The sequence below is a fragment of the Manis javanica genome, chromosome 1 (assembly GCF_040802235.1).
Source record: "Manis javanica isolate MJ-LG chromosome 1, MJ_LKY, whole genome shotgun sequence".
Lineage (NCBI taxonomy): Eukaryota > Metazoa > Chordata > Mammalia > Pholidota > Manidae > Manis > Manis javanica.
In genome coordinates, this window is record NC_133156.1 from 12,472,494 (window position 1) to 12,478,493 (window position 6,000).

Sequence of the window (6,000 nt, forward strand, 5' to 3'; positions counted from 1 at the left end):
CTCCCCTTCACAGCTAACATCACGAATGAGAATAATAACCACGAACATATACAGAATGCTTATCAGATGCTAGGCACACTTCTAAATACCTTACATATGTTAACTCCCTTACTCACCACAACAACCTTATGGGGTAGTTAATATTATTGTTCCAGTTTTACAAATGAGGAAACTGAGACACAAGAAAAGAAAGTAGCTTGCCCTGTTACAGCTTTGGGTACAGAAGCCAGACCGTGTGGCTATAGAGTCAGTTCTTTCAATCATTCCACTGTAAACTCATCTACACTCATTGCTCCATTTCCTTACTTCAAACTTACTCTTCAACCCAATGCAGACTGGCTTCAACTGCTAACTCAACACCAAAACTACCCTTCTTAGTGCCAAAGATGACCCAGATATCAATAAATCATGCATTTTCATTGGGACAGTATCACCCACAAGAGACAAAAGTTGGTTCTTAAGGGGCCAAAAAATTCTTAGCTATTACAATGGCTTGTGGCCCTCCAAAATGCCACGGTACATAAACAGATGTGCAGTATATCTGTGATATTAACATTTCAGAGCGGTGGAGAATTAGGAAAAACAAATCTACAAATGTTCCTTAGAGGGGAGATAATTCATGAGGTTGAGAGACACTGTGTGCACGACACACTCCAATCTCTATCTTGCTTGACTTCCTGGCAGCCTTCAACACCATGGACCATCCTCTCCTTTTCCAAACACATTCTTCCCTTGGTGTTTGTGATCTCACACTCCCTGATTCCCCAAATAACCCCCTGGCCTCATCCTCTTAGTGTCCCTTTCTGGCACCTCCTCTCTGCAGCCCTTGAAAATTGCAGGTGTTCAGGGATATTTTCTGTTTTTACCATAACACACTTCTCAGGTGATCTAAGTAATTCTTATGGCTGCTGATTTCTGAATTTTTATCTGCAGCCCTGGTCTTCCTTTTGAGCTTTGGACTCCCATATCTACCTGCCCACTAGATATGTCCACTTAGATTTCTGCGACATCTCATGTTTGACATGATGACAAACTGAAGCTCTTATATTTTTCTCCTAAACTTGTTCCTCTTCCCGGTCTTACTAAATGAAAACATCTTTAGGAGTCATCTTAATTCCTTCCTTTCCTGTAGTTTCTTGCCATCCAGCTGACCAGCAAGTCCCATATCTCTCTCCCTTTCTGTCTCTCTCTCTCACTATCTGTCTTTTAATCTTGCCTCCTATAATCCATTCTTAAAGTAGCAGCCAGGATATTCTTTTTAAATCACAAATCACATCTGGCTACTTTCCTCCTTATAACCTTCCAATGGCTTCCTATTGTCCTAAAAATAAAATCCAAGCCCCTCACTATAGTCTAAAAGGCCTGTAGAATCTGGTCCCTGCCAAACTCTGCCTTCATCTCATACAACCTCCTCCCTTACTCATGGCTGTCCTATCACACAAGCCTTCTCTCTGCCGCTTGGTTCCCAGTTTAAGGCCATTGTACTTGCTGTCCATTCAATCCATCCACCTGAACCACTCTGCTCCCCTACCTTTACAGGTTTCTCCTCATCATTCAGGTTTCAGCCTCAGCTTCATCATCACCTCAGAGAGTCCTTGGCCATCCACCCAACCCCAGTCTCACTTTTCATTACGTTGCCCTGTTTTATTTCCTTCATAGCATGTAGAGCTTTCTCCCTTCTCCTGCGAGCTCCCTACCCCCATCTTCCTCCTCCCTCTGAATGAAGGAGCTCTCATATTCTTACATGTTCCTGTGGCCACACTTGGTTGGTCTAGGATGCACCCCTGACCCAGCTGGAGCAGGGCCCCTCCTGGGGTTTTTAGAACTGGAATTGAGAAACAGAGTCAATTCTTCTCTGATGACAGTCGTCTGATATAAAATTTAATAACTGTCAGTGGTCAAGTTTCCAATCATGTGGAGGAAATGAGTCTATAAGAACAAATGACATGGGGGTTGTGGGGGGGACTTGGTATAGGGGAGAGCCTAGTAAACATAATATTCTTCATGTAATTGTAGATTAATGATAACAAAAAAAAGAGAAAGAAAAGGGGGATTACTCCCTGATAGGATAAAACTAACTGCAAATCAACAATTAATGCATACTTTACATATCCTTAATTTTGATCTTTTAAAGGGTGTTAGATGATCAGCTATGGAAGTACATTTTTCTGATAATATTCCTTTCTCTTAAAAAAAAAAGCAGTTCCTGTGTAGTGATCTCCAATAGGTTCTTCACAATGGTATAAAGGTCATATCAAAGTGTGGGCAAAGGGTCTGTTTGTGTTTATACAGAGGATCAAAGCCTAATTTGGCTACCCAGAAAATGAATTAAGATACGATATGAAGAAGAACTTCCAACATCAACATCCTCTGGAAGAGTCATTCCAGAAGATGATCATCAAAAAACTTCAACAAAGATCCTGGCACTGTTGCAGTTGTAGCTGCATTCATCCCACCGGTTCCTGGACTTGCCATTGGTATGAAGAAGGAGATATCTAAGCTGACCTGTGCATACAGTAAAACAACAAATTTGACTGGATCTATACTGTCGGAACTCAACCAAGAATTAGGAGAAGTGCAAGTTTCAGTGGTCCAAAATCATGTGACTATAGACTATCTACTGTTAAAAGAACATATGGGATGTGAACAGTTCCCAGGAATGTGTTGGTTTAATTTGTCTGATTTTTCTCAAACTATTCAAATTCAATTAGACAATATCCATCATATCATTGATAAGTTTTCACAAATGCCTAGGGTACCTAACTGGTTTTCTTGGTTTCACTGGATATGGCTGGTAATTGTAGGTCTGCTTTTGTTATGTAGCTTTATTCCTATTATGTTAATGTGTGTATGCAATTTAATTAGTAGTTTAAAACCTATACATGCTTATGTTACTCTACAAGAAGATATGTCAAAGAAATAATCAATCTTCCCATGTTTTCTTCCATCTGCTACTTCTATAGCTTTTCTTCTTCCATCCTAATTACAACCCTTTAGTAGAATTCGTGCCTCATATCGAAAATTACCGAGTATCATAATTCTTCCAAGTGATAAAGATACCTCAAGACAAATGCTGGGCATAGAAACCACAGGGCATAAATCTGCAAAGAAGTAAAAAGCTAACCTTTTCAAAGAATATTGCTTCTCTCTCACTTACCAACTTTACATTTTCCTGTATGGCCCCGTAAGATGACTGGTTAGCTAGAGACGAGTAAGATTCCTCAAGGGAGGAACAACCTAAGACAGGCACATCAGGGGGGCCATCAGGTGAGAAATTGGGGATCAACAGAGGTGAGGCTTAGAACCTCACCACCCCCCCTGTTTTGAGAGAAATCTTCTGCATCCGTGGATGTTTTGTTGCTCTTGTCTAGCTTGGATTAATACTTAGTCTACAGGCACACACCTGATCATCTACATTTGCCCTCTTACAGCACTAAATTATGTTTTCTACCTTAATCTTGCATCTACCTACCACTTCAGCATTTTATTAAAAAAAATAATAATAATAAGGGAGAAATGTGGGGTTCACATATAAATCAAGTATAAAAATCAAACGACTAATCATATATGACTTGATTGTTTATAGTTCATGATGCGTGATCAAAACTGAAAGTTTCTGTGATGACTGCCCTTGCACTGTTCACCATGTAAGAACTTATTCACTATGTAAGAACTTGTTCATCATGTAAGAACTTGTTCGTTATGGTTCAGAAGATTGGAGACTGTTGAGAATTAGGCTTGGGGTTGATTAATGATTGTGCATTGAGTCCCCTATACAGAATTTTATTGTTGTTAACAACCATTTGATCAATAAATATGAGAGATGCCCTCTCAAAAAAAAAAAAAGAACAAATGACATTCACATGATGAAAGGGAGAAGGCTATTTTTGAAAGTGTTTTCTGGTTCTGGTTGTTTCTAAGGTCTAAACTACATCCTGGATGCTTACAGAGTTAGTTGAGAAACATTTTTGCATCAATATTTTCTTTGAAAAATTTAAAAAGGCTAGAGTGTTCATTGTTCTAACTTGTTCTTTCTTCTATCTAACACTGTCCTCAAATGTAGATGCTAAATAGGTGCTATTTGATGATAAAGATGATGAATAATCCACTTGCAGAATGGAAGGTAAGATACTTTCTGTTTAAAGCACACTTTGATACTAACTGAACAAACTGAATTAGAAGTTGTAGAGATAGGAAGTGATCAACTCTGAGAAGACCCAGTTGGGCTTTTACATAATTATTTCATTAAGCACTCAATCTTTCTGAACATTGCAAAAAGTACATCTTCAGAGGCAAGCCTGAGACAAGATGTGAAATATCTGAAAATGACTGCCCCCCTAATTATTATTAAGGCCCATTTCAACCTTTCTAGAAGTCAATCCAATGAAATGCATTCTAATTAAGTATAATTATACAAACTATGTGCTGGGTGCTTTGGGAGATACAGAGATGAATAAGACAGAGACTCAGTCATTGAGGCATTGTTACAGAACAGTTTTGTTTTAAGTACATAAAATAAATGACTAAAATATAAGGTAGCTGTGATGTTTTTACATGAGTTATAAAGTGCAGTGGTGCCAAGGCTGGGGTAGCGGTTCACGGTAAAGAAATGTTGCATACAGTTGCAAGAACCAGGAAAAACTTCATGACTACTTTAGGCACTTGAGCTATACCTCGGAGGATAGGGAAGATGGCAAGGTCAGAGATGGCACGAGGAAGCATCCAGCATTTGAGAACAGGACAAAGACATATTTGGCATGAGTATGAAGGACAATGCGCGGTCACTATTGTCTTCAAGGAAATTTATGTAAGAAAAGAGCCCCTTTGAGGATTTTTCATAAAATGGTATCAGCATCATCATCTGTAGATTATATTTTTGACATAAACATTCTTACTCATGGATTCAACAACTGTTTACTGTGCATCACAATCTAGGCATAATACTAGCTATTATGGAAGATGCAAATATGAGTTCCTAGGGGAATTTATAATCTAGTGAGAGAGGAAATAAAACAGAATTTGATGAATACAAGAAAGGTTAAAGAAAAGTGTTATAAGGATTTGAAAGTGGGAGAGATAAATCTTTTAGGGAGGTGGGGCTCCAGTGGAAACGGCAGAAATCGAAAAGCGTAAAATGAATACACATATAGAATTAATATAAAATAAAAAAATTAAAAATAGACGTCTAAACAGAGAAGATAAAATGAGGGATTATTATCAAGATATCTGGACTTCTCCAGCTGACACCTTTCCTACCTTAAAATTAACAAATCAGTTTCCATGGATTTAACTCATTGCTGTAATCATGGCTAAAAACTGCTGTTGTTACAGGCAATGTTGCAGAAGGCCGTAATCAAAATCATGTCCCCTCTGAATAGCTGGGAAGCAGCGGGATGGTCATCTGTCACAAGTTATCTAACAAAACTAGTTAAGAGTAGCGTGGCCACTCGTCACTGATTCACTTTTACTGATGCTTGTAATGCGTGTCTGTATGTTATTATCACCGCGTAGCTCTTATTAGATTGTGAACAAGAACACGTCAAGTGATAGTCCGTGAGCTGTTTACAAATATATAGCCTTTTTTGGATAATGATAATGCCCTTTAAAATCTGGAGTACGAAAGTGGAACAAAATGTGATCTTAATAAGTAGCCTCTCTCACACGTGAATTTCCTCGGTTAAGTTTATGGCCCAAATCAGACTCAAGGGATATCGTGTAAAAAAATTTTTTTTTCCCCTAAGTGATTGAAACCCATCTAACCGGGGACTACCATTCCCATCACGCAACGCTCCTCATATTGCCACTCTGCGGGGAGGAGTCGCCGAGGGGGCGGCCACAGCGGCGGCCTGTGCATTCTGGGCTTTGTAGTCTGGGGCGCCGGTCACTGTCGGGACGGCCCACGTGGTGCGCCCGGCGGCAGCTGCGGTCTGCGGCCACCCGGCCAGGTCCCCACGGCCCTCGCGGTGCGGTCCCCGGCGGCGGCGGACCCCCACCGCGGAG